The following is an 11474-nucleotide window of genomic DNA, read 5'->3' as shown; positions in this document are numbered from 1 at the left end:
CCAAAACTTTTATAGTTTGTAAACAATTCAACACCAGTTTCATATTTCTATCTTATTTCTAGCCTGAGTTATCAATTTCTGTAATCAGGGAAGGACTTCTCGGACACCCTGTATTATAGACGTATTATTTTGGTCTCCTTCGGAGGCCATTTTGAGAGCTCGTGGGTGGGGGGCAGTGCCCCCAAACACCATGTCAGGAAGAAACTGCTTCAGAGGCTTACGACTGTTTCTAAATATTATACAGGATGTTCGGAAACAATACCAAATACGTTCAAGAAATGAATTCTTGCACGAAAATATAATTATTGTAGAACAAATGCCATTCGGGTGTTGGTTTAAACGATAAAAAGTAAAGAGCCATAGCTCTAGAACGAAATACTGAATGAAGGTCGGAGAAAATAACATAGTGTTATTTCGACATAGATGGCCATTTTCCACTGGGCTCGCTCGCACTGGCGCTCACCTATCTCAACTGGGCTAGCGCTCATTCGGGCTCGGGCTCATCTCTCTTGACTGGGCTCGCACTCACTTGGGCTCGCGATCACTTCTCTCAACTAAGCTCGCGCCCATTCGCACTCGCGATCATTTCTCTTAACTGGGCTCGCGCTCACTCGGGCTCGCACTCACTTCTCTCGATTGGGTTCGCGCTCACTGAGGCTCGTGCTCAGTAATCTCAAGTGGGCTCGCGCTCACTCGGACTCGCGCTCACTTCTCTCAACTGAGCTCGCGCTCACTTATTTCATTGGGGCTCGGGCTCACTCGAGCTCGCGCTCAATTATTGAGCCCGAGCCCGGTTGCCGAGCTCATGAGCGTCGGGCTCTCGAGTTTTGACACCTATGTATTTCGAACCTAGATTCTATTACTATACATGGGCGTCACAAGGACTTTTTTCAGAGAGGGGCAAAGTCAGGTCATTTCAGTTTCGACTGTCTTTATGTATTTAGGTTGTTAAGGGGGCTAAGTTCGGGCATTTCAAACTTGATTATCATTGTACATATACGACAAAGAACAATCAGAATTATTGTTTTACAAATTAATATTTTTATGGTATTAAATAAGCACAATATATTAGATTCTCAATGCTGTTATGCAATTTAAAATAGGAATAACTATTGTATTATGAAAGCATAAACATAGTTTTTATACAACTATGCTACCTTCTTTTTAATTTTCCTCCTTCACCGTTTTGAGCGCTAGCTAAAGAGGGTAAGGCTACAAAGCGAATTTGTTAATGACTTTATCCTGAAGAATAGATGAGACCGGGGCTTGTGACAAAATTCAGTTTTTATTTTTTCTAAGATCCCATTTTTATTAAATGTCAAAAAAAAAAATGTCTTAAAATAAAGTTTAGACATTAGACTACTTCCATAATTTTTTCTGCATCTATATTTTTCATTACAAGAATAATATAATAGGAAAAACAAACACAAATGTTTTGTCACAACATGCCCCTTGCTGGGGTAGGTTGTGACTTTGATCGGGTAAGTTGTGACAGAAAGAAATGTGCACGATATCGCTTATGTAATTTTAACATAAATTGTGCTAAACATAACGAAAAAGTAATGTTCTCTAACAAAAATATTTTCTATACATAAAGAATCCAGTTTCAATTTTTCATTTGAATATTCTTTCTAAATTATCGTTATCGTACACAGTTATATGAGTCCACAATACTTCCTTCCTAATACTCAGTTTTATAATAGAATCACAATTCCTTTCCGAAATTACTTATGATGCAAACCTAGACTACATAGACCCTCTATCATCATCCGAGTTGCAGTTGTGGCATACATAAATAGGATTACCTTCTGTGCACGCTTCGTGTGACCACTGGTTACAGTCAACACATTTAACCCACGCTTCTCTGGGTTTAGAATTAGAAAATGGTTCCAGACACACAAGACAAAAACAATCTTCACTATCATCGTCACTATCATTTTTATGTTTTGAAATTTTCACCCCTTTTTTCATAGAGCTGTTCAAAATATTACGGCTTATACCCTATAACGACTCTATAGAAAAGCGTCGTCAACCTGGTCCGTCTTGTAATATATAAGTTACGAAGCGATAATTACTTTTCTTTATGCAAGAATCAACTCAGATATTCAAAGATCATTAGTCTCACCTTTATTGCTTGATATGTCTTAAATATTCCCTTTTAAAACCGTGAAATACATAAATTCACTTGACTAGGTCAACACATAACATGTACATAGCCACAACTATCCCATAATAATCTCTTACATATATTAAAAACATTCTTCTTTTCTGTTAATTTAAAATGAACATTCTACTAAGTATATTACATATTTATGAGCACTTTTTGCCCACGGTACAGGTAAATATTATACAAACTAAAGTATTTCGTTATAGAAAATGTCGCCCGATAAAGGGACTGAATATAAAAGTCATGAGTAGGCTTGGCTTTTATATTCAAGAACCACTGGTCTGATTAGATTAATGTTCGTACATTACATATGTTCTTTATATTTTGATCACACCTCGTATATATCTTCATTACTTTTTGGTTAACCCTCATATATATATAAAATATTAGTTATTATCATTCGCATAAATACATTTACAATAAATCTTTGATTTCATTAATATTTCTCTTTTATTACATTATTATTTATTCTTTATCATTAAAAACATCGTCGCTTAGAAATATAATTAACGAGGGTGAAACACAAATTATCAAGATTACTAGTTTCGATCATTATTACAAACGATGATGTGACAAATAATATTTGTTCTTTTCGGGCGCATTGTATAACAAATAAGTTAGATGTTGCAATTGTAATGTATACATAGTAGCACTAAGATGTCCAAAATAAAGAAGAATTTCACTCAAGGTAGTCATTGAATAATTGATTTTATAGAATGGATCTTATTCTTAACATAATCTTTGATAATTAAACACAAATCAATCTGATATAAAATAATTTTTGCCTTTAACTAATTATAAATTGAATTATGATTCTTCACATTAATAAGAAAGAATAAAAATTAAACATAACCTACGTTTGAATAATCAAATGGAAATAAATAAATTTATTTTACAGAAACAAAAGACACCCTTTTGTTATTAAATAAACACATTTTTCATTATTATTATTATTTTTCATTCTTATTTATTTGATCAAGAATGTTGGGTGCTACTAACTCTTTAACTAGATGCATTTCAAATATTTATAACCATCGTTTTCATTATTAATATTAACACAAACTTTAAAACGAAAATTCATAAGAATCTATAACCAACATGGGTTTAACCTAATTTCGTTAACGGTAATCATGTTACATTCGCACTGGCATATGAATCTAATAAAGTGCATTGTACCGCACAATCGTGGTTAGGTTCTACATTAGGTTGTACATGTCTTTCATCGTGATTTGAATTTGGATACGAAGTACCATCTCGTGAACAATGATTATGTCTATACATAGGATTGGTAGCATCTCTAGGATTTCGACATGTATTTCTATTATTTTTGTGTCTACTTCGGTTGATTAGGTTAGGCGGATTCCCTACATAACCTTGTCTATTTTGTTCATTTTGATTGCTAGAGTATACTCGTCTTAGGTTCGGTTCATTATTATTCACACTTCGGATATTCAAATTCCGAACAGGGACCAAATGATCAAAATTACTCTTATTTTTACCCATTCCTGATTGTGTTAGATTCATAGCATGGTATTGAGTTTCGTAGCATTGTACAAGCATTAATAAATGACTGAAACTCATACACTGTGTGGAAAATAAGATCTGCTGTAATTTAAATGGAAGCAAATTGCGAATCGATGCAATTATTCTTGATTCCGATTGCAAGGGATTAACAACCTTTAATTCATTATGGACATTTACAACAAACTCTACAATAGATTTGTGCAATCGAGGATTGAAATGTTGATTTCTAAGAGTGGCATCTCTGTTTGCCAGCAAAAAGTCATTTTCGTAATTCGCGATCAATGCCGCTTTAAATCCTTCATACTGCTTGCTAGCTTCGTTGAATTTCAGTTCTATCTTCTGTTCCATAGTCTGGCTAACTTCGTTAAATTTCAGTTCTATCTTCTTTTCCATGGTCTGGTTAGATTCGTTTAACTTCTGTTCCATGGTCTGGTTAGATTCGTTTAACTTCTGTTCCATGGTCTTGTTAGCTTCGTTGAATTTCAATTCTATCTTCTGTTCCATGGCCTGGTTAGCTTCATAGAACTTCTGTTCCATGATCTGGTTATATTCGTTGAACTTCTGTTCTATGGTTTGTTTTATCTCAGTCGTCATTTGCATAATTTGTCGCTGCACCGCTAACAAAAGTCGATCCTCAAATGACAAACTTGGTGTTGCATTAATTTCACCTGGATTACTGGTATTAGATTCCTGTTGCACTATTTCACTATCCATTTTTCTTTTGATGACCTTACCGCTTCGTAATACGGTTAAGTTCGTATTCATAAATGGTAATATCCAAGTAAATTCAGCCCTACTTTCCTTCTTCGGGAACTGAATTTTCAAAAGTCCCGGGTTTGGTAAACCAAATTTTTATAACGACTCTATAGAAAAGCGTCGTCAACCTGGTCCGTCTTGTAATATATAAGTTACGAAGCGATAATTACTTTTCTTTATGCAAGAATCAACTCAGATATTCAAAGATCATTAGTCTCACCTTTATTGCTTGATATGTCTTAAATATTCCCTTTTAAAACCGTGAAATACATAAATTCACTTGACTAGGTCAACACATAACATGTACATAGCCACAACTATCCCATAATAATCTCTTACATATATTAAAAACATTCTTCTTTTCTGTTAATTTAAAATGAACATTCTACTAAGTATATTACATATTTATGAGCACTTTTTGCCCACGGTACAGGTAAATATTATACAAACTAAAGTATTTCGTTATAACCCTTCTTAAGAGACTTTTCATTTCTTGCTCTTGCTTCTGCTTCTAATGCTTCTTTTACTGGAGTATCAGTGAGTACAGCGGACACTCGCTTCTTCCTTCCTCCTTTAGCTTCTCTGGGTCTAGCTTTTGGTAACGGACGAAGGGCGTTAGGACTAACATGATGAGGATTACTGTTATTTCTAGACGTTTCGTCGTGAGGCATTTTTTGCATAGACGACAGTTGTGGTTTTTCTTTACTTGTAGAAGATCTATTGTCAACAGTCGATGAGGTTTTAGATTCTTTACGGTTTGTTGCTGGATAAGGCTGGTTTGTTTCTTTCACAGGTAGAGCTGGGAGTTCTGAATTCACTTCTTATGTAATGTTAGTTGGTCCTTGTTCTTCATTATGACCTGTAAAGTTCGTTGAGGATGAGGATGCTGTTGAAGTTGAGTGATGTGTTAGTGAAGTACGTCCTAGTGCTAATTTTATAATGTGGTCATCATCTTCAATATAACGATCAGTTACCTGCGATGGCAAAAATTCATCATCTGTAAAAATGTCTCTATTAAAGGGATATATACCAGTTATTCTGAATGCATTAAGAATATTAGGTGGATTTACACTAAGAGGAAATGCCGTTATCACAATAGTCGGGATGTCATAGATACTAAGTGCACACTCAGGATTGTTTTTTTATCCATGCATCCATTCCATTTGCAACTAACTTTTTAAATGAAGAATATACTCCTCTGTCCAGGGGTTGCAGCTTATGGGACGTGTGAGGTGGGAATGATAGGAGAACAACACCATTTTTCTTGGCATAATTGATTACCTGCACTGAGATATGAGATTCATGGTTATCAAGCAACAAAAGAACACGATGTTGAAGAGAACTGCCTGTATGTTTGACAAAATGCTTCATGAATTGCACAAACAGGTCTCCTGTCATCTAACCTGATGGATTACTTCCTGCAATACTTCCTATAGGACCTTTACCATGAAATCGAAGTCGGTCGAATCTCTTTCGAGGGAAGACAAACATTGGTGGCAAAGCATTTCCGATAGCATTGACTGCTACTGTAACTGTTACTAAGCTATCGTTCACCTGATGTAGCAGCACCTACTATCTTGACTCCTTTCTCTGCTACTACCTTACCTGTCTTCTGTACAGTTGTAATACCAGTTTCATCCACATTATATATATCTTGAGGCTGGAACTGGTATTTATCAAGAATAGCAGAAAGGTTATCGAAAAACATATTTACATTATGCCTATTAAAGTTTGTTGCCCTACTTAAGCTTGTAGGTTGTGTCGATCGGATTGATAAACTAGGGTGACGTTTCATAAATAAAGTGAACCAATCAACTCCAGCCATGTTCATGTCAATCCATTTTTCTGGGGTGGGAATGTGATTAGCAACTGAGTATTCATAAGCCAGTTGACGAACTTCTCTGGGTGACAATCCATAGTATAATTTACTACAAGTCATGATATATTGGACCAACTCCTCCTCCTGGGCGTCTGTAAACACCTGTCGGCTGCGTTTGTATCCAATGGTAGAAGCTGGAAGAGGATTTTCCTTTCCTGAAATGAAAAAAATGCAACACGCATGTAGTTTTCTAATGTGCATATAAAGATATTATAGTTACATAATCATTTAAGTATTATCTGTCAATTGAAAGAAGAATCAAGGAATAGTTTCTGTGACTGTGTGGCTCAGTCAGTTCTATAGAGGCTCCCAGGTTCATAGAGCCTGGTATTAGATAAGTAGTCTATTTCAGGGAAGTAAAGGCACCGGAGCGGCGTGCTGCTTACCATATCCCCTCGAGTCAAGTCTAGTTATTTTGACGCTAGAGCTGGACGAGAGTCGCGAGAAGTCTCTCAGGGGAGACTTTAAATATCTTTGCAAGACAGGCCGGTAGCCAGATGTGGTACAGATGTAGATGTGGTGTTCTGTCCGAAGGCAAGTCTTTGATTCAAAGGTCTCTGGACACGGTGAACCCATGGCGGTTTGTCTTTGTTTTCCATGGAATGGTAATGACGTCCTAAGGAGGCACCTACAACTAAGGTGGGATCCGAACCATTTGTGTCTCCACCAGGAATCGAACCCGGGATTCCTTGAGTACACTGCAAGAGACATATGCAAAAGAAACCAGTCTAATTATGCAAACATTGATGCATACACAATCAACACCGTGCTAATGATTTTATGCGTTAGAAATCGAAAATTTCTTCCCAATACTAATAACGTGTCCACGTCCTAACAAAACATTAAAAATATCCCTTATGTAAAATTAATAAAATTAATTAGACAATAAACTTCTATTTTCTGGTTTCCTGCGGGGACAGTTGTGACATTTGTCACAATTTACCCCTAGCAGTTTGTCACAACTAGCCCCAATGGGTATTTTCTTGCTTTTATTGGCAATTCAGTATTTCAATTTTACTTTACCAACAAACAAAACCGTTTACATGCGTATTATAGTTGCTTTAGTTTTTAGAAAAAAAAAAACATTAATATTTCCAACTATTTTATATTGAAGAAAACAGAAATCAAACTTACCTTGCAAAATAGATCAAGGCCTCCACAAAACCAACTTTCTTCTTTGCTCTGGCTTGGCGCGACTCACACTGATGGGAAACAATAGCCTGTGAACTCGTGACTTTAGACGTCAATCAGCGTCGCCAGGTGGTGTATATTGTTTGCACTTTTCCTAGAAACATAGCTGTCACAATCTGCCCCTGTCACAACAAGCCCCGGTCTCCTCTACTTTTTCTTGTGTTTAGACTATGGCTAATCAAGGATGCGTTTCCGATGTGTTACCGCCGCAGCGAACGCGATTTAGGTGGCTACTCGGTAATTTTTACTTTCGCTAGAGTTGTAAATCATACTGTGAGCCAGTCAGGATTTCCACGCCTTACTGCCACACCATTATTCTCATTCATGCGAATCACGAGAAATAACCCTATTGTGTTACATAGATTTTTCTGTGATTAGCGAATTTTTCGAATTTCCTTGTATTTTTGGTGAATTTTCTTTTGTTATACACGCACATACTTTATAATACCAGGGTTCCAATACTCTGCACAAAGCATCTTCCAAGCAGCTGTTTCTTGCCTAGCAACACGTCTTTCCTCTTTTTTCGTTCCTTTAGACATCTTTTATTGATTTCGAAACAGCAGGTGCTCTATTGTTCCGAAACGTACCAAATACGCTCGAGCCAACGTATTCTGTGCGTTTTTTATTGCTTTATGCGTTTGCAGTGCATTGTGATTAGCCATCCAAATTTAAATACATGGTCAGCGTATTCCAAGCATACGCATGAGCCACAAAAACGCATTGCGAACGCATCGAATAACCGTGCACTTTTCAGAGAAGGCTGAATGATCGTTCTACGTGCACGTCTTAACAAGAATGTTAGTTCGATCAAGATTGCGAAATGTATTGCAAGGTAGAACTTGGAAGATGGCATAAGAACTCAATGCACTTTATACACTACATATATATATATATATATATATATATATATATATATATATATATATATATATATATATATATATATATATATATATATATATATATATATATATATATATATATATATATATATATATATATATATATATATATATATATATATATATATATAAGTGACTGTGTTTAATGATTTAATAACTCTTGAACTACCCGACCAATCTCAATCAAATTTACAACATAGATGAGGTTAGGTCCTGGAATGGTTTCTGTCATTTCACTTTCATGGTGGAACTTGGGGAGGAAGGATATCCTAACTATATATAAAACTACATGAGCTGACATAAATTATTGAGCACTTCCTGTAGGGCTACAATGATTAAATTTGGCATGAGTGTAGCTTTCCAGAATTAACCGACAGGAAAATTTGCCAAAAGTGAATATTTTTAATTGTTAGGGGGTCTAAAGAGGGGATGAAGAATTTCCACATGTTATTTAAATGGGCCTTTTTTTGAACCTATAATCTCATGTTATAGGTACTTAGAATTGGAATAATAACTTGAAATTCGGTATGCTTGTACATTTTCGTTAGCACTACCTAAGTGAATTATCAGAAATAAAAATTTCCAAACTTAGAGTGGTTTTATGGGGAACTTAAAAATCTTTCCCATGTTATTTATATGGGACGTCTTTTACATCCCAAAATGTTTAGGCACTTTCGGCAGGATTAAAATGATGAAATTTGGCATTATTGTAGCCTTCCAGGACTAACCGAGAAGAAAATTACTAAAAGTGAATATTTTTAAATTTTTTAGGGGTCTAAAGGGGGATGAAGAAATTCCAATGCTATTTAGATGGACGTTTTCTTGGGATACAAAATGTTAAGTTTTAGATAATTGAAATAAAAAATTAAACGATAGAATTGTGGTTCAAGAGGTGCGAGGCCGTAGGTCGAGCAAAGACAGTGTGTGGAGGCGAAGCCCTCGGATGGACAAATTCAGGAAATATGAAGAGCAAGTTCACGAAATTCTCTGTTGATGCAAAGACTGATAGATAAGAAATTCGAGGCCGTAGGCCGAGCACACTGCCGGTCAAAAGTTTTCGGACAGACTGAAAAACAGGAAGTTAGGCTTGTAATACGGTGCAATTTTGGACAGGATACTTGGTAGTTTAGAAACACAGTGATAGTGTTAACATCAGAATAACATAATAACGTTATCCAACAAAGGGAATTGGCAAATTCTTTAAATGTTCTTCTCGTCGAAGAAACCGCCCTTCGCCGGTATCACTCGTTTCACCAATCGGGGCATGTTGCTTACAAGTTTTTGAAGATTTTCATCTGAATTATTATTCCAGGCGTTCTGCAGGATATCAAACACGTCATCAGAAGATGTTGGACAGTCTTTGCCTACACTTCTGTCAAGCTCTTACCACAGAAGTTCGACGGGGTTAGGATCTGGAGACTGGGAAGGCCATTCCATGATACAAATATCTCCTTTGGCTTGTTTCTTTTTAAAATAATTAGAACAAAGTTTGGACGTGTCCTTCGGATTCGTATCCTGCAGAAAAGTGATTCTGTGACCAATGAAATCATATTCTGAGGGAATAGTATGGCTGCTTAGAATGGAATGATAACCATTTTGTTCAGATTTCCTTGTATTCTGTGAATCCAACCATCTCCAGAATTTGTGAAATACCTGGAAAATATCACAGAACATCCTCCATGTTTAATAATCGGGATGACACAGTTAGAACGCATCTTTTCTGTAACAGATCTTCGAACATAAACTCGGTGTCGTTGCCCAAAAACTTGAAATTTTGATTTATCAATTCATAATATGCGTTTCTATTGCTTTGTTGTGCAATGTTTGTTCTTCAGGTTCCATTGGAGCCTCTGTTACTTGTTTCCACTGAACTTGCGATGGATTCTGCACAGCAACTCTTACCCAGAGTGCAGCTACTCCCAAATGTCGATTCACAGTAATAACTGAAATGTTTGTAGTGTGACTACGATTAAATTCTAATTGGAGTTCTACTGCAGTAAGTTTCAAATTTCTTTTGTTATTCAATACAGTAATACGATTTTCCGTACGTGACGTAATACGAGACCTTCAAGTTTGATTTTTGTCCACGTTCTTTCGTGTTCGTGAAAACTCTTGATGTAATCAGCAAAAGTAGATGGAGTCTATTTCAGTTTCAGATATTTGACGAATAGAAAAGCCCCGCAATGATTCCAATGTGTGCCCCTTCACTTAACGTCTTACCTCTGTGTGTGATTTCTAACAATAACGGCAACAAACCCTCAGAAGATGCAAAAACATCCATACAAACACTGTTCAAAACGTCACTGTACTGTATCTTATAATATTGTTCACTAATAATGTAAACTCCTGACATTATTTATGTCTGATAAGGCCTGTATACTAAGGAATTATATTCCAGGTTAACTATAATAAGGAACTAACTGCTAATGTTTAACAGTACATAGTAAAATGATTGTGTTAATTCAACTTAATTTTAACACAGGGCAGTGGTTCCAGCGTGACTACCACTATAAGGTGTTAGTTCAACACAGGCCCCGCAGTGTTGGCGTTTAACACAGGGGGTGTGTTACGTCTTTAACACACAACCGGTGTTAAATTCGGATCTGTTAGTATTTTCGGTGTTGATTTGACACCATGTCAGGGTCAGTAGTTTGGAGAAAAGTATTGAGTTTTACTTGTGGCGGTGTTGCATCAACACGAAGAAAGTAACACAGTGCGTAGTGTGTTAATTATTTTGTGTTAATATTACGGTCATGAATTTAGTCGTATAATAGCTTAGCCATCAACGATCCCTGGGTCCAAAGGTGCCCGAACTCATGAGGTCGACGCTCATGAGTTCGGAACTCACGCTCACTTGATCTCACCCTCACGAAGTGAGCGTGAGAATGAGTAAGCGTGAGTTTAAAATCATGATGTGAGCGTCAGGTCGAGTGAACGTGATTTCGAAATGATGTGAGCGCGTGTCGCCACGTTTGGCCTAATCCTCGTTTTGCCTAACCAATTATCTGACACTTTTATGACAGATAAATGATAAGATTTGTGTCCGCCATTTTAG

General features: G+C 36.4%; 1 pseudogene; it reads right to left on the bottom strand.

Moving 5' to 3' along the window:
- Nucleotides 1–5268: 5268 nt before the first annotated feature.
- Nucleotides 5269–10772, bottom strand: LOC145675045 (uncharacterized; annotated as a pseudogene).
- Between the last annotated feature and the right edge of the window lie 702 nt (nt 10773–11474).

The sequence above is a fragment of the Thermobia domestica genome, chromosome 18 (assembly GCF_964235325.1).
Source record: "Thermobia domestica chromosome 18, izTheDome1.hap1.1, whole genome shotgun sequence".
NCBI lineage: Eukaryota > Metazoa > Arthropoda > Insecta > Zygentoma > Lepismatidae > Thermobia > Thermobia domestica.
Note: the sequence above shows the minus strand (reverse complement) of the source record. Positions and strands in the feature narration are given on the sequence as shown.